The sequence below is a fragment of the Phaseolus vulgaris genome, chromosome 3, assembly GCF_000499845.2.
Source record: "Phaseolus vulgaris cultivar G19833 chromosome 3, P. vulgaris v2.0, whole genome shotgun sequence".
NCBI lineage: Eukaryota > Viridiplantae > Streptophyta > Magnoliopsida > Fabales > Fabaceae > Phaseolus > Phaseolus vulgaris.
Genome location: NC_023757.2, coordinates 13,328,820 through 13,353,705, shown reverse-complemented (window position 1 = coordinate 13,353,705; position 24,886 = coordinate 13,328,820).

The following is a 24,886-nucleotide window of genomic DNA, read 5'->3' as shown; positions in this document are numbered from 1 at the left end:
TGTGACGCGTTGCACAAGCTTAGCGCAGCCGCTGCACAGGACTTGCCTCTTCTGGAGTGCATAATCTTAACAGTATGGCCGCCAGGGTACCAACTCGTGCACCAACGCTACAAGACCATCTGTTCTATGGGTGCCCTAAGTATTCACGTGTCATGCATGCAGTCTCTCCTTGGAAACCCTAACCCTTACGGGCCTTAGTGCCTGATCCTGCCTGTTGACCAGAACGTTGGAACTTGCCTCGTCAAACTTGGATCGACGTGCGCACCGCTTCAACCTCCGTCCTCCACCAAGATCCACCTCAAGAACCTGCAAAAGAACAGAGCGGCGCCGCTGCGGCCGATCGCACTCCAACGCCCAAGTCAGTGACCGAACCACCAAATACTAAGAGCAATAACACTCAAGAACTCTCAAGGAACCGTGCAATGTTCTCTCTCACAGTATGCTCTAGAACTCACAAGCGTAAAGAGTGTAATCTGAACGTGCGTACCTCGAAAGTTCGTTGGGAAACCCTTAAATACCTGGTCACTTTCTCTCCTGGCAGTTACGCAGCTGGACACGTGGCTCGCATCCAGTCGTACACGTGCCATCATCTGGAGCCTCCTTGACTTGGGCGCTGCTTCTGACTCTCTTTTGGCTAAGTTACTTACGCATGGTGCTGCCCAGTGCATAGCTAACTTGGGAGTGCGATCTCTACTAGAACTGGCGAGTTAGGGTGCCTTCGTACACCTTCCCTGTGGTCTCGCCGGCCGCCTTCATAATCTGCACCACCTTCATCTTCGGCGATGTGCTTGCTCTGGCGATCTCCAATCACTTGGTTGCCTGAGTTTACATCTGGCGACTTCATCTTCAACCCGGTGATCGCCGGTTCTGGTATGCTGGAGATCGGAACACGCCAACTTAATATCTGGCGACTTCACGAGCCCCCTGACCTCTTTCCCTTCTGCCAACCTGGCGTCTTGTCAACACGCTTATACTGTAGCTTGATGCCACGTCATCACTTCCGACTACCAGGGCGGTACACAAGCCCCCCAGTCTTAAGCGAAGACTTGTCCAGCGAAAAGACTAAAGGAGTCACGTCATCTACGTGGCACTGGCGCAGAATTCCAAGCGGTTGTACTTTCTGCTCCTTTGACGCTCCACCAAACATTTCCCCATCGTTCGACACGTGGCTTCATCAACGGTTACCTTCAGTTAATGTTTGCGCTTCCCAAACCCATTTCGAAAAACCCTTAAACCCATTTTCGCTCCACTGTTCCATCACTTTCTTCGTATTCTCAGACGCTCCAACTCTCTTCTGCAAAAAAAGCTCTCAACGTTCTTCAACTTCCTGAATCACCAACTTCCTTCATCACTCTTCCGATCATAAAAAGGTACTTCCTTTCCTTCTTCTGCTGGTTTTTCCTGCATTTTGACCGATTCGCATCATCCTTTAACTGTCTGGTGCATACGTTGTGGGTTGTTTTCTCCATTTCTCCTTTCTCGTAACTTAGGGCTCTGTCAGTGTCACAACGAACCTGCGTTCGTTCGTTTTTTACCCTTTCCTCACGATCGAGTCAGCCTCTGCGAACCCTGATCGTTTTTCCTTTTCTTTTTCCTCTGCAGCTTTCGCAATGACTCGCTCAAAGATCACCCCAAATCCTCCTCCTTCATCACGAAACCCCTCTTCACAAGCACACGACCCACCGCGAGTACGTGGCGCTTCGTCTTCTCAGGCTGAGAGGCCTGCACCCTCTCGCCCCAACTTGGCTCAGGCCACTCCACCCGTTGCCGGAGGTGCCTCTGTTCCCTCCCAAGACTTCAAAAAACTGTACCCCTGGGCCACCTCGACTTTGTTGAGGGAAACGTCTTCTGTAAATTCTGCGGGGGCAGTTTTGCGACTAAAGAAAGGGGATGAGCCTCACCAATCATTCCATAAGGAGCACGACGAAAAGATGACAGTGCTGCCTTGCCCCGCCGACCTGCCAGTTTGCGCCGACGACAAGGCGAACAACGGTGGACCCTTCTGCTTCGTTTACACAACTTTGTTCAAGAAGGTGAAACTCAGGTTTCCCTTCACTCGCTTTGAGAGGGAGCTTCTCACCGAGCTCAACATTGCCGCCGCCCAGCTCCATCCCAACAGCTGGGTGTTTGTGCGAGCGTTCCAAGTCATGTGCGACCATCTGGGGTTGCCAGCATATGTGGATGTCTTCTTATTTCTCTTCGAAGCCAAGCACCCAGGAGATCGCCTGTGGGTAAGCTTGAACGGGATTGCTGGGAGGTCGATCCTCTCTATCTTCCAACAATCCTATAAAGACTGGAAGGGCAAGTTCGTCCAGATACGCCCCAACGACAAGGACGCTTCCTTGCTCGACGGTTTCCCCTTGTACTGGGTAAACAAGGGGAACAAAGAGTCCAAAAGCAGCTTCAGGAGACCCAGAAGTCCTGATAGCATGGGCGCTTTGGACAGAGATCTCTGCTTCTTCTGGAAGAGTGTGGCGGACGCCAACATCACCTTCCTCAGCACCACACTCATCTGCTTCGAGTTCTTCGAGGACCAACTCGAAATTCGAATAGGTCAGAACGTCTAAGCCTTTATTCTATCATTGCCTCTGTTAACTGTTTCTGGGCGTCTTGTGCGCTGTGCGCAAGACTTTGGTTTTATTTTCTGCACCATTTATCTGCTTTGCTGCATACTGCCTTATGCATTTATTTTCCCTCTGAGCTAACCCATGCATTTTTGCTCTATGCAGATAATATGTTGGGCCAGGGCAAGCTCACTGAACTGAGGAAGCTCGCTCGAACCCACGGGTTGGCATCGGGTTCCCAAACCGTGCCAAACTCTGTGGTGGAGATCGCCACTGCTCAAGGCAGATCGCCACCAAAAGGCCCAACTCCCCCCGATGTCCAACCCGCCAACCAACGCCAAAAGCTTGTCCTCAGGAGACCCAAGAGGAAAGCCCCCCAAGTAGTCCACGAGGAGGAGGAGGAAAGCGACGAGGCAACTGAAGATGGCCTTGTCACGAAGAGGAAGAGGGCGGCACCTTCCTCACCACCTGCTCCACCCCCTCTTCCAACATCAACACCGCCATCTACCCCTGCTCCGCCTCCAACATTGCCACCCCCACCAGCTCCTGCCTCGCCAGTCCAAGCAATTCCACTGGCGTCTGCGCCACCTGCGGTTGAGGCCCCCGAGCCAAACTTCATGGAGGACCCCCCGAGCGCCTCCACGCCGTATGTATCAGCTGGAGGGGGTCCTCCTTCAAATGCCTCAGCCGCAGACGTTGCTCCAATCGGGGATGAGGTAGATGTTGCTCCAACTGGGGATGAGGTTGCCCATAACTCTCCCATTCTGATTACTGAATCCCTGACGTCGCCACCGCGCCAAGAAGCACCTGCTGAACAACCAACTAAAGAAGGTGGCGGCGAGAGCCAACAACAGGCCCACCCGGCGCCTCCACAGGCAGGTCTCTCTATTGAGGTTAAGAGGATGTGGGAGCCTTTCTCTGCTAAACTGAAGATGATGGCAGAGGACTTCCCCACCATTATATCTAGAGCTGTGGAGAGCTCCACCAGGAAGCTCCAGGATGACCTCTTCAACCTTCGAACTGAGAATAGCACCATGAGGGTTGAGGTGGAGAAGTTGTCCTTCAATCTGACACTCGCGGAGATTGAACACTCCCGAGTAGAAGATGCGATGAGCACCGAGCTCCGGTTGGCGCGCAAGGAGGCCACCGATCTACGCCACAAGGTGCAGCTTCTGGCTCAAGAGAAAATTGAGCTGGAGAGCAAGATTGTGCCTTATCGCGTTAAGGTGGCTGACCTAGAGGCCTTAATAAAAACTGACGCCGCCAAGGTGAAGAAACTGGAGCAAAGGTCAGCTGATCGGGGGATCTTCCTGGGAAAGGTGGAAAAAGAAAGGGACGACACCATGGCGAAACTTGCTGAAGCCAACACAGTGCAGGCTGAATCCAAGAAGGTTGCTGAAGACCTTCTTCAAGCTCAAGAAACCATTGAAAAATTCAAGAAGCAAGCTGAAGAGCTGGAGCAGCAGAACAAGGGGCTGAAGGAACAAACTGAAGAACTCAAGAAGCAGATTGAAGAACTTAATCTGAGTTCTGCCCAAATTCTGGCTGCTGGATTCGAGGCTGCACGGGAACAGTTCGCCTGCTTGTTCCCCAATCTGGATCTTAGCATGGTGTCCCTGAACAACGAGGTGGTGGATGGGAAGGTGGTTCCCGCTGAAGACTGATCAATTTCCTCCATCCACTGCCTTTATGCTTTCTCTTTGTATTTTGTAACGAACTTTTTCCTTTTTCTGTTTATGTGTTCTTGAACTGATACTTACTTAATGTCAAGACCTTCGCATTTCTTCTTGTAACTTCTTTAGCTGCTTTAACTTTCCTTGCACAATTTGCTTCAAGAAATGACTTAGTAATTTCATAAGCACGATCTTATACTTAACTGCTTCGAACCACTTCAACTTCAAATAACAACCTACTTTAACAACTTGTAATCTCAATGCAATGAACTTCAGCGTAAAACCATTCTTCAAACGACGAACTTTAACTTCAACTACTGGCTTAAAACATCGCTTCACCCGATCTGCTTCATTAAAAACGGGTCTTTAACTTTCTCGCCACTGCTTGAACTTTTTCTGGTCGCCAAAGACTCTTGGCGATATCAGCTTCTTTCTGGTTCCACAACTTGGCCATTGTTCCTTCATCTGGGGGTAGAGGCGCCTTTCGGATCCTTCTCTACCTCCTTGAGCTTCAGAACAAGAGACTGGGTGGCTAGGCGTTCTCTTCGAACCTACCTTAGCCACCTTCCAAACTTCTTCCGCCCTCTACACCATACCTGAACTCGTTCTAGACGAGAAGGATTTTATCTTGCCTGAACTCGCTCATAGGTGAGAAGGTCTTTAACTCGCCTGAACTCGCTCATAGGCGAGAAGGTCTTTAACTCGCCTGAACTCGCTCACAGGCGAGAAGGTCTTTAACTTGCCTGAACTCGCTCATAGGCGAGAAGGTCTTTAACTTGCCTCTACATTGCCCCGAGGGTTACATCTTCTCGCCCCCAGAAACACTGAGGACTTTTCTCTGGTGCCTCTACATTGCCCCAGGGGTTACATCTTCTCGCCCCCAGAAACACTGAGGACTTTTCACAGGTGCCTCTACATTGCTCCAGGGGTTACATCTTCTCACCCCCAGAAACACTAAGGACTTTTCACTCTTCCTCGCCTGCACTCGCTCGACGGCGAGGAGGTCTTTATCTCGCCTCAGAACGCGCGTGGGCGTTGAGGTCTTTTAACTGGTGCCTCCGATCGCCGAAAGACGATGAGGACTTTAACTTTTAACTAGTGCCTCCGATCGCCGAAAAACGATGAGGACTTAAACTTTTTTAGAAAACATGCAATATATCTTTAACTCGCCTTAAGTCACGTATAAGTGACAAGGTCTTTCTTCAAAACTTTCTGAAAACAACAGGCATACAATCTGAAACAACTTGAACTTTTGAAAACTTCTCTTTATTGGGTGGCCTCGTTAAAAACCCTCCTTAGGGAAAAAAGAGTGCCCCCTTCAAACTGTTTTAACAGAGACATTGTAATGTAACTTCGTGTTTATCTTTACTTACAAAGTTCTCAACTGTAATATAACTTGAGGTGCGTGGCGTTCCAAGTGCGAGGAATCGCCCCTCCTTCCAATGTCTCTAAGCGGTAGGCGCCGTTCCCGAGCGCCTCGGTTATTCTGAACGGTCCCGTCCACTTGGGCGACAGTTTATTCTCCATCTCGTACTGGTGGGCTTTCCTCATCACCAAGTCGCCTTCTCTGAACTGTCTCGGCATCACCTTCGAGTTATATCTTCGTTCAATCCTTCTCTTCACCGCTTCAGCCTTCAATCTCGCCTCTTCCCTGACCTCATCCAGTAGATCCAGGTTCAACCTTCTTTCCTCATTCGAGTCTTCCTCTACGAAGTTCTGGAATCTCGGCGAGCTCTCCTGGATCTCCACTGGAATCATTGCGTCGCATCCATAGACCAAGCTGAACGGGGTCTCATGGGTTCCTGACTGCTCAGTGGTGTGGTACGCCCAGACTATGCGGGGTACCTCCTCAGCCCAGCTTCCTTTGGCTTTCTCTAGCCTTCTCTTCAACCCTCTCAGCAACACCCGATTAGCTGACTCTACTTGGCCATTTGTCTGAGGGTGCTCGACGGATGCAAACACTTGTTGAATTCCCACCCCTTCGCACAGCTTCTTCAACAGGTGGCTTGCAAACTGAGTCCCATTGTCCGACACTAGGCGCTTGGGCACACCAAACCGGCACACAATGTTCTTCCACACGAAACCTTCGATCTTGTGAGCGGTGATCTGGGCCACTGGTTCTGCTTCGATCCACTTGGTGAAATACTCAATCGCCACCACCAAGTACTTCATCTGCCTGATCGCCAGCGGGAATGGTCCCAGAATGTCGATTCCCCAAGTGTGAAACGGCCAAGGGCTGTAAATCGATTTCAACTCCTCGGGAGGCGCCTTGTGCCAATCGGCGTGCTGTTGGCATTGTTTGCAACACTGTGCATACCTCTTGCAGTCTTCTCTCATTGTTGGCCAGTAGTAACCTGCACGGAGAGTCCTCGCGGCCGAGCTCGACCCCCGACGTGGCTTCCGCATATTCCTTCGTGGAGCTCTGCCATGATTCTCGTGCACTTCTCGCCATGTATACATTCCAGGAGTGGGTGAGTGAACCCAAACCTGTACAGATCACCATCAATCAATGTGTACTTGCTAGAATTTTTCTTTACCTTCCTAGCCTCTGTCGGATCCAGCGGGAGAAGGCCATCTGCCAGGCACCGCTTGTACTGTGTTATCCAGGTGTCTGGCTCATGAGTAGCGCAGACCTGCGTCATGTTCACCTTTTCTCTTCGACATGCTGTAATTCTCGGCGATCTCAAAGTTTCTTGCGTCAGGGACTTATGACTTCTCGCTGCTTTCTCCGTCGACTTGCTTATCTGAAGAACCAGGTGATCTGCTACAAATGCTCTCGGCGTCTTCAGAGTTTCTTGAATCACCGTCCTCTGCCTATCCCCCTTGCCTGAACTGGCGAGCTTAGCTAGCAAGTCAGCTCGGGCATTCTGCTCTCTGGGCACATGCACTACTTCAAAGGAGGCAAAGGAACTCTTCAATTCCTGCACATACTCCAAGTAAGCCGCCATTTGTGGATCTTTAGCCTGGAACTCGCCTGTTACTTGCCCTGTGACTAGCAGCGAGTCACTCTTAGCCATCAACACCTTCGCTCCCATCTCCTTTGCCAGCAAAATCCCGGCGATCAGCGCCTCATATTCTGCTTGATTGTTACTGGCTTTGAAAGCAAACCTCAAAGATTGTTCAATCAGCACGCCGTTGGGTCCTTCCAAAATGATTCCAGCACCGCTACCCTGCTGGTTCGACGATCCATCCACCGAGAGTACCCAACGGAAGTCGTCCCCTTCAACTCGTGTCGCCTCAGATGAGAGCTCGACCACGAAATCTGCAAAGATTTGCCCCTTGATCGGGCCTCGGGGCTCATACTTAATATCAAACTCCGACAATTCTACTGCCCACTTCACCATCCTTCCCGCAACGTCAGGCTTCTTCAAGACCTTCTGGATGGGCAAGTCAGTCATCACCAGAATCGTGAAGCTATGGAAGTAGTGGCGCAACCTCCTCGCCGAAAACACCACAGCCAGCGCAGCCTTCTCCAGGGCCTGATATCTCGTTTCAGGGCCCTGCAACACCTTACTAACGAAATAAATAGGCTTTTGAGCCTGATCTTGATCCTGGACGAGCACCGCACTCACCGCCCTCTCAGTTACAGCAAAATACAACCTGAGAGGGGTTCCCACCAGCGGTTTGCACAAAACCGGCGGGCTCGCCAGATATTCCTTCAGCTTGACGAAGGCTTCCTCGCACTCCTTCGTCCAAGCAAACTTGTTATTGCGCCTTAAGCACTGGAAGTAGGGATGTCCTTTTCTCCGCTAGCTGACACGAAGCGAGACAGGGCTGCCATCCGACCCGTTAGCTGTTGCACTTCCTTCACTGTGGCCGGGCTTCTCATCGCCAAGATGGCGGCACACTTGTCCGGGTTGGCCTCTATTCCTCTTTCAGTCAAGAGGAATCCCAGGAATTTTCCAGCCTCCACGCCAAAGATACATTTCTCTGGATTCAGCTTCAGCCTGAACTTGGCGATCGTCGTGAACAACTCCTCCAAGTCTGCAACGTGCTTGCTTTTCTCTAGCGAGGTCACGACCATGTCATCGACGTACGCTTGCACATTCCTTCCCAGCATCGGTGCAAGTACTCGATCCATCAACCTCTGGTACGTGGCCCCCGCGTTCTTCAGCCCAAACGGCATCACCTTGTAGCAATAGCACGATCTCTCAGTCATGAATGCAGTCTTCTCTTCATCCATGGGATGCATCTTGATCTGATTATACCCCGAGAAGGCATCCAGGAAGCTCAACAACTTACACCCTGCAGCACTATCCACCAGGGCGTCTATGCTTGGTAAAGGATATGAATCCTTTGGGCAAGCCTTGTTCAGATCAGTGAAATCGACGCACATGCGCCATTTCCCATTACTCTTCTTCACCAGCACGACATTCGCCAACCATTCAGGGTACTGGACTTCCCTGATGTGGCCTGCAGCGAGGAGTTTCTGTGTTTCGTCCCTAATCGCCTGCCTCCTCTCTTTGTTGAATTTTCTTCTTCTTTGTCGCACTGGTCTCACCAAGTTGTCCATCGCCAGATGATGGCACAAGAAGTCGGGATCGATCCCGGGCATGTCCGAAGCGGACCATGCAAACGCATCCAGATGCCGTTCTATCACCTTGGCGATCTGGTCCTGGAGCTCAACTTCCAGGGATCTTCCCAGCTTGAAGATCTTTCCCCCGATTTCTCTCTCGAGCCACTGCTCGACGGGTTTGGGTCTGGTTTCTCTGGCGATCACCGCCCTGGCGATTCCCAGTTCTCTCGCTTCCTCAGGGCGATTCCTTGCCTCTTCTTCCTCCAGACCAGCGTTCCTCTCCCCCAGATCAGCATCCACCATCTCCACGTCTCTTCCGGCAGTCTCTTCTATCACCGTCGATCTGGGCTTCACACCGGGAGGCGGGGTGGTTGTTACGTAACTCACCGATCTTTTGTTTTTCAGGCTATTCTCATAGCACTTCTTTGCTTCTTTCTGATCGGATTTGATGGTGATCACCACCCCCTCCATAGACGGCAACTTCACCTTCATGTGCCGAGTCGACGGTATGGCACCTATCCTGTTGAGCGTGGGCCTTCCCAACAGGATGTTGTAGGCTGAAGGAGCGTTTACAACAAGGTATTTGATTTTCTCCGTTCTCGAACCTGCCTCATCTGTAAACGTAGTCCTCAATTCTATGTACCCCCTGACCTCCACCTGGTCACCAGCGAAACCATACAAACACCCTCCATAGGGCCTCAGCTGGTCAAGGGGCAACTCCAGCTGCGTGAAAGTCGGCCAGAACATCACGTCTGCCGAGCTTCCTTGGTCCACCAGTACCCTGTGGACCTTTCTTCTTGCTGTTATCAACGAAATTACTATGGGATCGTTGTCATGAGGCACAACATCCCGGAGATCTTGGTTGGTGAATGTAATATCCACTTCCGGCGAGTGGTCTTCAAACATATCCACCGTCATCACAGACCTCGCGTACCTCTTCCTCTATGATGCGGTGCATCCACCTCCTGAGAAACCCCCTGCAATGGTGTGGATTTCTCCGTGCGTGGGCATCTCGTGCTGCTGAGCCTCAGCACCTGCTGGTTGGGAGCTCGACGCGCCCCCCGCCCTTCTATCCAGCAAATAGTCATTTAGGAACCCGCTCTTAACCAGATCGTCGAGCTGGTATCCTAATGCCAAGCACGAGTCCACTATATGGCCAAAGCCCTGGTGAAACTCACACCAGGCGTCTGGCTTTGGTCCCAGCACCTTGTCGCCCACCTTTTCTGGCGCCTTCAACCTAGCGGATATATTGGGAATGACGATCAGGTCCGCCAATCCCATGACAAACTTGTGCTTAGGCGGGCGATTGTATTCCCGGCGTGCTGGTTGCTGGCGCCCTTGGCTTCTGCCCTTGTTCTTCCTTGGATCATAAGGATGGCGAGTCCTCTGATCCCTTCTGGCCGCCGCTGTCTCCAGCACCCTTTGTGGCTGGATTCTGGTTTGGGCGCGTGGCCTGGCGGGAGCCACGCTTCCTCTCTTCTCGGCGACTTCGCTCTCATCGGCGATGTGGGCCACCGCAAGTCGCCTAACCTCAGCAAATGTGGCGGGGTGAGCCCTGATCAGTGCCTCGCAGAATGGTCCCGGCAGCACGCCCTTCTTAAATGCATAGACTAGCATTTCTTCATCTTTAGCCGGCGATCTGACCATCTGCGCCCCAAAATGATTCAAGTAGTCCCTAAGGGACTCTCCCTGGTACTGCCTTATATCAAACAGGTCGTAAGACACCCTGGGCGGTGCCTTATTCACGATGTACTGCTCAACGAAAATCTTCGAGAACTGTTGGAAATTGGTAATGTGACCATTAGGCAGGCTCACAAACAATTCCAGCGCCGTTCCCTGGAGCGTGCTCACGAACATCTTGCAATACACGATGTCCGATCCCCCTGACAGCATCATCTGCGTATGGAACGTGGTGAGATGAGCCTCTGGATCCTCCACGCCGGTAAAAACAGCCTTAACAGGTACCACACTCGTAGGAATAGGCGTGTCAGTAATCGCCTGAACGAAAGGCATAGGGAACACACGAGGCGGCGTCGACGGCGCGACCTCTTCAGCTACAGGACGCCCTTGCTGCTCCTGAAGAGCTTGACGCAGCTCCTCAGTCACCTTGCTAAGCTCTTCATTCCTGGCCCGAGAGGCGGCCAGGTCCTCATGCATTCTCGCCTGTTCTATGCGCGAGGCTTCTACAGTTGCATGCAACGAGCGCATAATCTCTGCCATCTGCGCCATGGTCATGGCGGCGGCGCCTTCAGCAGCGACGGACGCAACTGGACTTGAACGATTGCTTCTCATTTTTCTCATGAAACTTGACGAATCACAGAATGCAGCGAACAACACTTTCTTCAGCTACGATTGATTCAGCGATCAATCGGTCAGAACCTCGCAAAACTTCGCAAGAAACTCAAGAACACCGCGAACCTCCAAAGAAACCACCGCTTCTCCTACGGATAACAAAACGAGCCAAAGAACTCAAACTTCATCGAACAAAACTCGCGTGAACAACAGAAAACTTGACTTCACCGAACAAAAACCCAAACGAACGGTGGAAAACGCGAAATCACCGAACAAAACTAGATGAACAGCGAACTATGGTTGCACCAGCACACAACCACACAGAAAATCACGAAAACCTCCAAGAACTCACGCCGCGGATGGGAACAAGTTTTACACGACCCCACGGTGGGCGCCTGATGATCCTGCCTGTTGACCAGAACGTTGGAACTTGCCTCGTCAAACTTGGATCGACGTGCGCACCGCTTCAACCTCCGTCCTCCGCCAAGATCCACCTCAAGAACCTGCAAAAGAACAGAGCGGCGCCGCTGCGGCCGATCGCACTCCAACGCCCAAGTCAGTGACCGAACCATCAAATACTAAGAGCAATAACACTCAAGAACTCTCAAGGAACCGTGCAATGTTCTCTCTCACAGTATGCTCTAGAACTCACAAGCGTAAAGAGTGTAATCTGAACGTGCGTACCTCAAAAGTTCGTTGGGAAACCCTTAAATACCTGGTCACTTTCTCTCTCCTGGCAGTTACGCAGCTGGACACGTGGCTCGCATCCATTCGTACACGTGCCATCATCTGGAGCCTCCTTGACTTGGGCGCTGCTTCTGACTCTCTTTTGGCTAAGTTACTTACGCATGGTGCTGCCCAGTGCATAGCTAACTTGGGAGTGCGATCTCTACTAGAACTGGCGAGTTAGGGTGCCTTCGTACACCTTCCCTGTGGTCTCGCCGGCCGCCTTCATAATCTGCACCACCTTCATCTTCGGCGATGTGCTTGCTCTGGCGATCTCCAATCACTTGGTTGCCTGAGTTTACATCTAGCGACTTCATCTTCAACCCGGTGATCGCCGGTTCTGGTATGCTGGAGATCGGAACACGCCAACTTAATATCTGGCGACTTCACGAGCCCCCGACCTCTTTCCCTTCTGCCAACCTGGCGTCTTGTCAACACGCCTATACTGTAGCTTGATGCCACGTCATCACTTCCGACTACCAGGGCGGTACAGTGCCCCAAGAGATACTTACTTGTGCTAGACCTGAACGTACTATACACACCACATGCATGATCTCCCTCGTGACTTAGGTCATTCTTACGTTTGGATGATAACTCATTATTATTTCTTGGACCCACTTACGTGGCCCAACATCACAACCAGACCACCGATGTCCGATGTTAGTGTCTGATGTCAATCTCTGACGCCGATGTCCGAGGTCTGGCCAATACACACAGTTTGTGATGAACAGAACCAACCAAAGAACCACTACTCCAAGATGCAATTTGAAAAAAAAAAAGAATAAATTTCAACACTTTTCTCACACAAGGAGAATTGATTCTCCTTCTACCTTTAAAAGGCATAAAATCGATTCTCGTTTTACCTTTAAAAGCCACATAATCGATTCTCCTTATACCTTTAAAAGTCCCAAAAATCGATTCTCTCCTACCTTTAAAGGCACCATAATCGATTCTGCACTATTTGGAAAAATCGAAAATCGATTCTGCGCCATTTGGAAAAATCGAAAAATCGATTCTACACCATTTTGAAAAATCGAAAATCGATTATGCACCAATTTACAAGGATAGGAAAATCGATTTTGCACCATTTGAAAAAATCGAAAATCAATTTTGCACTAATTTACAAAGAGACGAAAATCGATTCTGCACTTCCAAAATTTAGAAAGAAAAAGGAAACTGTTCCACGGTAATAAAAAAAACTGAGAACTCACTGGTGCCCACATTGGAAATCTTCTCAATTTTGCGAGAAGTGAACAAATTAATGAATCCGCTCGTTCTTCCACCCTCACATAGCCCTATCCAAACAAAAGTTCTTTCCGCTCACCCTTCCTCCTTCGTTGTCACACCTAGAAGCAAACAGGAGTAAGTGATTAGGAGTGATTTTGATCATATCTTATGAACCAAAAAGACAAAGAAAAGTAAAATTTTTCACCGGCCATCGCAGCACTGAGGTAGTTGTCGCTGACGCTAGTTTCACCATCTTCACCCACCGTAGTACTAATGGCCATCATGTCACATCTCCGACGACTCTTGCATTAACGTGATCGACACTGCATTCATCGTCGTCAATCATTGTCTCCATCTACGACTTCCTTTGGTTATTCTTTGATTTCAATTTGAAAAAACATTAAATAATTTTATTCAAGCATGCTGATTATGTTCTGTTTGGTCCCTTCTTTTTGGCCTTGTTTCGTATGTGATTTCAAACGTGTTTTTTAGGGGGAAGTAAAAGCACCCTGTTAATTACAAAATTGAATTGTGTGGTGTTTTACGTCATTCACACGGATTTTTATAGGGAAAAAGTAAAAGGACCCTGTTAATTACAAACTTAATAGTGTTGTATGTGATTCACACGTGTCCATTTGTTCGTATTTGCTTTGTTTTTAAATTTTTAACAGTTTTATCTACGAGTCTATTTAAGCCATTACGTATGACAAATTGGCTTAGAGACCATGTTAGTTTAATAGGATTGAAAAGATAACTGTTATCCAGAAGTCACAACATGAAAAAATAGCTATATGATTGTCCTACCTTCAACCACAATTAAAATTGGTCATTTTAAAAAAAATAAAAAATAAAATAAAATAATAGAGGTATTTCAGGGATACTCTAATCCTTATACAAGAGGTGTATACAAAACGTATTGGTGGCGTCCTCTACCCATAAACAAAACTACTATTCCTCACCTCACCACTAACCTTTATATTTTTTGATGGACTTCATGCAAACCAACGGTTCAAGACACCATTCAGAATAAGAGAAATATGCTGAGCTTACCTTCGATGTCACCAAAGACCAAACCTTCAACTACGCCATCGAGAAAATCTCTGAGTGGTCTATGTGTCCGTTTCTGAAGATTTTTTTTCCTATGCTTCCACAGTTCTCCTATAACTACTATCCACACACTCAACCAAATCTGATTAACGACTTCACTTTCCTGAATCAGTCTAAATTGTGAGAAATGTATTTTTGGCTCCCGATACACTAACGATGCCAGTCCCATCCACTCATAACATTTAGACCAGACAAGCCAAGCAACTTGGCATGTACAAAAGAGATGAGACGTAATTTCTTTCCCCTCCCCACACATACTACAGATGCTACTTTCCACTCTTATACCTCTTTTCACTAGATTTCATTTAGATGTTATTTTATTCTCTAACACCCTCCATGTAGTTATGTACGCTGATGGTTTAGCCTTAATCCTCCAAAAGTCCTCATACATAGCAACTCCTTCCTCCTGGCCATCACTTCTTAAGACTCTGTAAGTCGATTGGACTATAAACTCTGCGACATCACTTACTTTCCAAACCCACTTATCCTCCTTTCCTTCAGTAATGCTCTTTGTACCCAACATCCTGACCAGTTCTTGCTCCATTTGCTTTTCCGAATCAAACAAACTTCTTCTCCAAAACCACTCAACATTATTATTCCATCCTTCTGCTTGTCTCAATTTAGCTTCTCTGCAATAAGAGATTGAAAAGAGCCTTGAGAATTTTCTTTTCAAAGATCCATCTCCCAACCATCTATTTTCCCACAAACTAATCTCTCTCCCGTTCCCAATATCTCAGACAATGTTGTCCTCAAAATTTCCCTTCTATCCCTGCAACCTCCAGACCTCCTTCAAATCCTTCCACCACAAGGAGTTGAACCTCGTAGCCTCTTGAGCCCTAACATTTCTCCCCCCACCATACTTTGAGATCACCACCTCCTTCCAAATATCATTTTTCTATGTGCCTCACCGCCAAATCCACTTCCCTAAAAGAGCTAGATTGAACTTTCTAATCTCTAACATTCCTAGCGCCACCCCCCCCCTCTCCCTTTGAATCGCACACCTTTTTCTACGATGTCCAAGCTATCATATAAAATAGAGGTAGAGATAAAAGAACTGATTTGATCAAACATAAGCGACCCACCATAGAGATGAACTTCCCTTTCCATCTTCCTAACCTACTTCTCACTTTCTCCACCACCACTTCCAAAAAAAAAGGTCTTCTTTTATGGCATCCCCCAAAAAGAGTGTCATTCGCATACGAGAGCATATTCACCTTGACAAGCTCCTCACCAATGGTTACACTCTCCAACTACTATTTCTCCACTGCTTTCCTAACCACTCCAGCTAAGCCCTCCGTGAGAATCAGAAAGATAAACGGTGCTAGGGGGTCTCCTTGTCTCAATCCCCTCCTAGGTTTAAACTCTTTGGTAGGACTTCCATTAACTAGCATAGAGATCGACGAAGATTGAAGACATGTTCTTATCCAACCAGTCCAACGCTCACAGAAACCAAGCCTTTGAAGCATGTAATAAATGAAGTCCCAATCAACTGAGTCTCATGCCTTCTCATAATCAACTTTGAAGAAGATGCAACTCCTCTTCCTCCTCTTCACTTCTTCTAGCACTTCATTAGCCACCAAAAACACTACCGTTAAACCCCTCCTCAGTAAAAAAAAGATTGCCCAACATCTGTGACTTTGTGTAACACCTTCTTCAGCCTCAAGGACAAAATTTTTGCAACAATTTTGTACAAGCAACCCACCAAGGATACCAGTCTAAACTCATTTAAAGTCTAGGGGTTCTCCACTTTTGGGATTAAAGATATAAAAAGATGCGTTTGTCCCCCTTGGCCATCTCCCACTTTCCTCAAAATCGTACACTGTCGTTATGATATTTGATTTGATTTCTTCCCAACAGAACTTTATAAACCCGAAATTAAATCCATCGGGACCCGGGCTCTTCGAACTCTCGCAACTCGACATTGCATTCTTAATTTCCTTCTCTGTAATTCTTTCTGTCAACCTCTGGTTATCTTCATCTAAGACACAAGTAAAGTTTGCATTGTCAATTCTGACCTGTTGCCAAGCCCTCCCGCTGAAGCGTTCTTTAAAAAACTCTTTAACCTTTTCCTTTACCGTCTCTTGTTCTTCCAACCGTTGGCCATTCTCTCTCAGCCCATTAATTTCATGACTTGACCTCCTCCACTTTATAACAAAATGGAAGTACCTAGTGTTCATATCCCCCTACTTTAGCCATGTTTGGTGCACCTTTTGTTGTAGTTGAGTTTCCTGCTTGTGTCTGTTTCTTCTTTGTTCTACCAGAAGTAATCTCCTTTCCTCCTTCCCATCCTCCTCAAGATTGCTCTCGTCAACCCTCGCATCTAGTTCTTGGATTCTTCTATGAATATTTCCCCACTCCTTATTTATATCCCCAAAAATATCCCTATTCCACACCTTTAGATATGCTTTTAATCTCTTCAATTTCTCCTTGAAGACAAAGATTCCACTGCCCTGCACCACATAGCTCTCCCATTTGATACAAACAAAATCCTTGAACCTCACATCAAATTGCCATATGTCTAGACTTCTAAATGGTTTAGGACCCCAGTCTGTTGATGTCGTTTTTAGCAGCAGAGCATAGTGATCAGACACTGATCTTCCAATAACAATTTGCTTGCTTTTTGTTTGCAGAATAAAATTATAATTTTTGTAAATTTTATAAACATTAGATGAAATCATAAGAGCTAACAAGTTCTACATTAGATAAAATCATAAGTTCTGCAAGTTATACATTTTTTTTTGGGTTGTGGCATTGCTCTGGATGTATGGAGCTCTTATCTTATGTAAGTGGGTATTTGGGGAATCCAACACAATAATTTTTTTAATCATTTTGAGAATTTTTCATTAACTTTGTTGAGTAAAAACTAGAATCATTATTTGAAGGTAATGTGATTTGTAATAGTATGGTCAATATGGAAACATAGAAACTATGTTGTTTTCAAACAAGGGATTATTGATTCTGGGGAAATTTTGCAAATGACCTAACTCAAATCTTGATAGTGGTTGAAATGCAAACTAAATTTTTTTCTTTTTTCTAATTGGACCATGTACCCAATTTTATCCTTAAAATCTCTTGAATCAATTGTTCCTTTTTCTGGATGTATGTCTGTTCTCTTTTCTTGCTGGATTTAAGGTATTCTTCTCTAAGCTATAGATCATTTAGTTAGTCGGGGAAGGTTATTTTGTTAGTAATGCAGGATACAATACTTGGCTAGTAAGGTGTGATTTTGTGGTCCAACTGGAGTGCAAGATAACAGGTATTAATACGTGCAGTCAAAAAAGGGGTATCTATTAGTGGATGATACTGTTATGGAAATTTTTGCAAGGAAACATACTTTAATCCAAGTGTATGAGATATTTAGAATGCTCAAGGGAGAATCAATTGCGGATAGCAAAAGCGGTTCACTCACATTGTCAATCATCTCATGAGTCTTGGAAAGGTCTTTGGCAAAGAAGAGTTGAATATCAAGATTCTCAAATGTCTTGATAGATCTTGGCAACCTAAAGTCACGTCTATCTCATAATCAAGGGACTTGACATCTTTGACTACAACCTCCTTGTTTGGAAAACTTAGGGAGCATGAGTTGGAGATGAATAGACTCAACATTCAAGAGATTGAAAATAAGCATGTGAGAAACATTGCCTTAAAAACTGTCAAGCACAACAAGAATCAAGACTCAAGTGATGAAAGTGAAGAGGAAACATTTTGCTTGCTGTTTAAGAAATCCAGAAAGTTCCTAAAGAAGAGAAACAACAAAAGTGACTCATCCAACATGTATAATAGCAAGAAAACTATTGAGTTTAACACTAACAAATATACATGTTTTGGATATGGTGAACAGGGTCATATTAAAACTGAATGTCCCAACAAAGATAGGAAAAACTTCAAGAAGCATGAGAAGAAAGGAAAATCAAGAAGAACTTACAATGATGACTCATCAAGCTCCTCTTCAAGTGATGAAGAAGAAGCAAATGTATGTCTAATGACAAGACAAGAAAGTGACATAAGCAGTGAAAGTTCTTGTACTTCTTTAAATGCTGAAAATTATAGTCAACTTCTTCAAGCTTTTAAAGAAACACATGAGGAAGCTAACCGATTGGCAATCTTGAACAACCGATTAAAAGGGTTGAATAACTGGCTTGAAAACAGAGTCAAGGCACTAGGAAGAAGAGTTGGAGAATTTAAAAAATGATTTTGAAAATCTAGAAATGCTTTACAAGAACTCTTCTTGCAAGTGTGACTCACTTGTTTGTAAAAATTGTGAATCTCTTGAAAAGAAGGTTCACTACCTTGTGAAAACTGTGGATAGGCTTTCAAAGGGTAAATCCAACTTTGATACTGTCTTGGCATCTCAAAATTGTGTTTTTGGAAAAGCAGGTTTGAGTTTTAATCCATAGAGCAAGAAAACTAAGTTTTCAAAGTCTTTTTCAAAACTGTCAGAAAAACAACTGATTGAAAAATCGAAACAACCGGTTGTTACATGTTTTTATTGCATGAAGAGAGGCCACTCAGTTAGATTCTGCATGTGGATCTCAGACCTATGAATGGAGATACCCCCAAAACTCACAAAGAAAAAAGAAGGAAGTGAGTTAGACAAAAAGAGAAGAAACTTGGACAAAAAAAGAAGTAAGGTATTTTAAAATGGGTCCCTAAGGTTTCTGAGGTTCCCAAGACTTCTACTAACATCATTGGACCCAAATTCATAAGAGGACCGAATCTTGCTTTTTAATCTTTTCTTGTAGGTATCCTTGGCAGCCAAGAATCTTTTTTGGGCTTGAAGAATGACTGCTAAAGGGAAGTATATCAAGAACAAAGACAATCTTTATACCTACACTTTTCAATTGTATGTGTCTTGCAGGGTTCTTCAAATGTTAAGAGACATCCTTGGCACATGCATAGTGTTGATCAAAAGAAACTTCAAAGAGAGTATGTGTGTTTTTATTTATCAATTTATGTAAGTATGCCCTGTGACCATATGAACATCTTAAAATCTTCATTTTGGTTGAATCTATTGGGGTTCTCTGTGCAAAGGTATGAAAAAATTGCATACTGCATTTTCATCAATCTAAAAGGTATTTTTTGGTTATGAAAAATGTTCTTTTTACTGTCACAGTAAAACAACCGATTGTTTTTTCGAAACAATTGATTGTTTTTTCCGAAACAACCGATTGTTTTTCCTCTGACACCTTTGTATAATGCTGCCAAGTTTGCTTATGTATGATTAAACCATTCCTCTTTTTCAAATCTTTCTTTTGGACAAATATACATTGAATGTGCCTCAAAATCTGATAATAAAAGATTATATCCACTAGTTTTCTTGAAAGCTCTATGTCATGTTCTATTCTTGAAATGACAACATTGTTTGTACTGTTGGACTACTATATTATCATTCTAATTTTTGCTTTGTACAACCCTTCTCATTGTCTATTTGTGAGAACAAATAGAGGGAGAAGTCTATGCTTGATTTGGTTGTATAGATAGCTTTAAAACTGTGCATTATGTTGTTGCTATTATGCACTTGAAAGCACTTGAACACTTCACTTTTTCTAGTTTTTCTACTAATGTTGTATATGCAGAAAACCAATTTGTGTGTGTCTTGTTATCTTGCTGCTATACTTGCTTTGTTTATGCATCAATTATGTATTGCAAGACCTTTCAAGTACAGGTGCTATGATGAGGAATAATCAAAGTGATGCTTATGGTTCAAGAGCATACACCTTACTCAAATTCTTGACAAGTCAAAATTCATGACCTATGTAAAGGAAGTTGTATATGTTCATCCTATGCTTTTGGCTTCATAAGACCAAATGAACTTCTAAACATGTTGATGTAATGCAAAGGTATGCATGCATGTCATTATGCATTTCCCATCACTTTGAAAGATGATTTGCTTTGAAAAATAACATTTTCTTGCTGTCTCAGAAAAACAACCGATTGTTTTCACGAAATAACCGATTGTTTTACCTCTGGCACATTCGAATAAAGTTGTTATGATTTCTTATGCATGATTACATTTGTTTCTTTTCTTTCATAACCCATTATGAGTCAAATATGCATTCTTTGTGCCTCTGAATTAGATCATAAAGAGATATATTCTTTGTTTTCCTTGAAATTCAAAGCTTTTTATGAATGGCAACCACATTGGTGGTCATGGGGTTGATGAATATTTGTGAATGTATCTTTGGAACGTCTGGAAGGTTTGCTCTTAACAGAAGAAATAATATTTCTACCAAATCCACCTCTTGTGCAATCATTTGACCAACTTGAACTGCTGGATGAAGAAAAGATAGGGAGAGAAACTGTGGTCTCCTTGCTGAAATTTCGGGGTTCTATGGTACTTTGATTCTGCTATTGTCATAGCTCTGATACACCATAGAATGTTGCTGCAATTCTAATATGCTATCACAGGTTTGTTGCTGCAATGGTGCTGCTACACACACTAGTATTCTGGTTTCTCTTAATTCCGTTTTTACCCCTTCTTCTATTCTATTTGTGAAGACAAATAGGAGGAGAATTATATGGTTTGTATGCTGCTATGTATCTGCTACATATCTGCTTTAAAACTAGGTTTATATGATTTAGTTAGCTGCTGCATAACTCTGATTTTGCACCTTGTCTTCACTTGTTTTCACACTGATTTTGCTGGTTTTTCTTATGAAAATCACCTAGTGAAAATTGGTTTTGTGGTGCTAATGATATATGGATATGATTACTGCTGGTACATGCACAAATTAGGTTTTGTAGGTACTAACAAATTCAAAGAGAACATCACAAGCACATCACAAGCAAACCAAGGACTTGTCTTCATCAAATAAGGGGAGATTATTGAACAAGATGTTTTGATGTCTCCAAATCCAAGTCGAAAGCTTGAAGACCTTGCTGTTGTTGTGTGTGTGTGTTTAGTTGTTTGAAACTTCTTAATTCACTCCTTAAAATGATCCAAGTTCATTTGAATCATTAACCTTTTCAAAAGATGGGTTTTATAAAAAGTTGTTGAAATTTCAACAGGTTGAAATTTCAAAACAATGGGTTGTTTTGCTCTTAGAGTGGTTTTATATAAAGGTGGTTTTACGCTCCTAATCTTGGAGTAAGACAAATAGTTTATCAAAAATAGTTTTTCCAAGATTTGAAAGAGCTTTGGATCATTCTTAAGTGTGTGGAATAGAATTGGGTTGTAATTATGAACTTTAAGCTTTGTAATACCCAGGTGTATTCTATTCCCTTCTTCCTTGATTACTATATTTCTGTATTTGTGTTGTTAAGGAGTGTTGTGTGTTCTTGAGGTGTTCAAGATCAACATTCTTGGTGTGGTTTGCTAAAGGTAGTGTGTTTCTCGAGGGGTTCAAGGTCACTACTTTGGTGTGTGGTGTTTGTAATCTGGTTTTGATTGCATAGTGGATTACCTAGTGGTTTCTTGGTGTGGTTTGCTAAAAGTAGTGTGTTTCTTGAGGGGTTCAAGGTCACTTTGGTGTGTGGTGTTTATAATCTGGTTTTGATTGCATAGTGGATTACCCAGTGATTTCTGGGGATTGGATGTAGCTCTTGGTGTAAGAGTGAACTAGTATAAATCTATTTGTGTGATTCTCTCTTTCCCTGATATCACATATATCTATTTTAAGTTGTTTTTATTAACTGCTGATAAAAACAACCGGTTGAATCGCAAAAACAACCGGTTGATTTTCTGGAAATCAACTGAAACAACTTTGTGCATTGCTTTCCTTAGTTTCTTTCTCTGTGATTCTTCATTGACCTTCATTATACCTTCAAAGTTTGCAAAAATCTTTCATAAACAATTCACCCCCCTCTTGTTTAAGGTCATATATTCTAACATATATAATTCCATTTCGATTGGGTCTAGTATAGAATGAACTTAGAATCATGGAATAAACTTCATCATCAAATTTTGGATTATAAGTTTATAACCCTAGCACATTGCCATTTTGGGTGGAGCATATGTACTTGCTTTTTTTTATTGTAGGTAGAAAGGTAAGAGTTGAACTATAATAACTAGATTGTAAAAGCTAAAAGAGGGTATCCTAAGAATTTTAATAATAGGATTCATTGATATTCCTGGTAGTAGATGCTATGACACATACAATTATACTTATATTGATGGAATTGTTTGATATGAAAGGGAACTTTTTTTTCAATATTGCACCTTAAGAGTTATTTTTTGGTTTCGTCAAAACATTAATAAATTGATTATTTTTAGATAATAGTAGATAAAAACAACACTAGTAAGGATGAATGGTTTTCCAAACTAAAGTTTAATTGAATTATGTATTTATTTTTTTTGTATAAATTAAATTATTTTTTTGTTGTATAAATTAAATTATTTTTTTGTATAAATTAATTTTTGTTGTATAAATTAAGTTAATTTTTGTTGTATAAATTAAACTATTTTTTTGTTGTATAAATTAATTTTTTGTTGTTGTATAAATTAATTAATTTTTTTTCGTATAAATTAAATTAATTTTTTCGTATAAATTAAATTAATTCGTTGTTGTATAAATTAAATTAATTTTTTATTGTATAAATTAAATTATTTTTTGTATAAATTAAATTATTATTTTTTGTATAAATTAAATTATTATTTTTGAATAAATTAAATTATTTTTTGTATAAATTAAATTATTTTTTTTATAAATTAAATTATTTTTTTGTATAAATTAAATTATTTTTTTTGTTGTATTAATTAAATTAAATCTTTTAAGGTTTTAATTCCGTTTATTAAGATTTAATTAAAATATTAGGAAAATGGTGAATTAAATAAGTATTAAATTAATTTTTTATATAAGCGGGGTTGGCATCGGCCAACTGATGCAAAATGCACTTCCACCTATGTATCAGACGTGGCCGATGGATACAGTATGCCATTTAAATAGAAATTTCGCTATCCCACCCTTAGTTTCCCTAAATCCAAATTAAGAAAACCTAATTTTTCCTCATTCGCATTTCGTTGCTCCCTCTGTCTATCGTCGTGATTGCTTCAACATTCTGCATCGTCTCGCCGTGACTGTTCCGACATTGTTCACCGCCGGTGTGTTCTTGCTTCAGTTGTCTTCTTTTTCTTATTTTGTTCTTCATTTTCTTCTTCTTTTCCATTTCAGCTCTATGTTTTTTGGTCTTCTTCATTTTAGCTTCACCCTTCATCATCGCTGTTTAGCTCCACCTCCTGCTCCACCACAGTCAGCTTTCAGTTCCTTTAGCGTCGATGCTCCAACGCCATTCATCGGAAGTAAAGTTTTAAAATTTTAGAATTTTTGATTAACTTTTTTTGTGTGATTACTGTAACATCCCTAATTTTTTACCCATATATAATAAAATAAAAGTAAAACAAACACTATCTACTTAACATATGAATATATATATAACTATCTCATAATTGTATATAAAAAAAAAAATATCCCTATTCATAGGGATTTTAATATATACTTCAAAAGTTTAAAAACAAACAGAGCATTCAAATTAAAACATCCACATCCTCCAGTTGCTCACTTAGGAGCTATATTACCTGCAATCTCATCTGCTCCCATGTACAATACGATCATCACAAATAAAGAAACAAACACAAATAGATAACCGGGTAAGCTAGCTAGAACAAAATTTTCTATATAATTTAAATTTCAAATTGATACACAAAATTCATAAATTCTCATATAATTTCTAAAAAATTTCACATAACCATCAAGTGTCTATCACGTTCATCATCCACATTACTCCTGTCAGATTTCTATGACTCACATACTCAGACACTTGACTCTACTTCCGTAAAACTCGTGTATTGAAATTAGCATCCAGAGACCTGCACCTGTCATAATACTCACTGTGAAATCCACACAACCATGCACATAATTATCTCAATATCTCATCATCCCATATGACAGGGTAAATCCATTTGATATGCTCTGATCAGTTCTTTCAAACCTCAGACTCAGCCAAATGGACCTCCTTCGACTCTCACCAACTGAATAACTTCATCTATGTTATTCCATTATATCGGTAGAGTCATGATTGTCTCATTCACAGGACACTCATAAATCAATACACCCTAATAACAATCTCAACACGGTATTTCCTTTCATGAAAATACTATGTCTTGATCACACTTTCACTTTATTACATACATCATTTAACACATCAAAACACCATTCAATCAGATCATATTTTAAACTTTCAAAACAATCCAAATATATCTCAAAATTCACTTAAACACATAACTGAGTTCCAAATATATGCTCTCTAAATCAATCATCTTCTAAAATCAAACAACCACTTTTCATTTAAGAAATTCAACAAAATATTCAAAAACAGTTCAACTCATTTATGTTATCATTCAAATATTTTCAATTCTCAATCACAAACACCTTCAACAACTTATTCATCTTAAAATCAATATAAAATATTCAAAATTTAACTATTTCAGTCAATATTACTTTACTTTTCAAAAGAGACAGCCATGCAAACAAAAACAATTGAAATTGGTGACCACATCACCCCCACATTCCGAATCTTTTAACCTAGGGTTTTATTTAAAAATAAATAAATAAAACTAGCTTCCCTTACCTGGACTTGAGCAGATGCTCACTAAGAGCTCCAACCCACCAAAAGCTTAAGGATAACCTAACCTGCACCACAAAGTTCTGATCACAAATCTAATTATATCACTAGGACCCTGATCTAACAGAGACTAATTTTGAAGATAAAAACCTCACATGCAAACTTAAACTAAAAGGCAACCCTAACCAGATCAAAACTAACTCAAAGGAAAATGAGCCAAT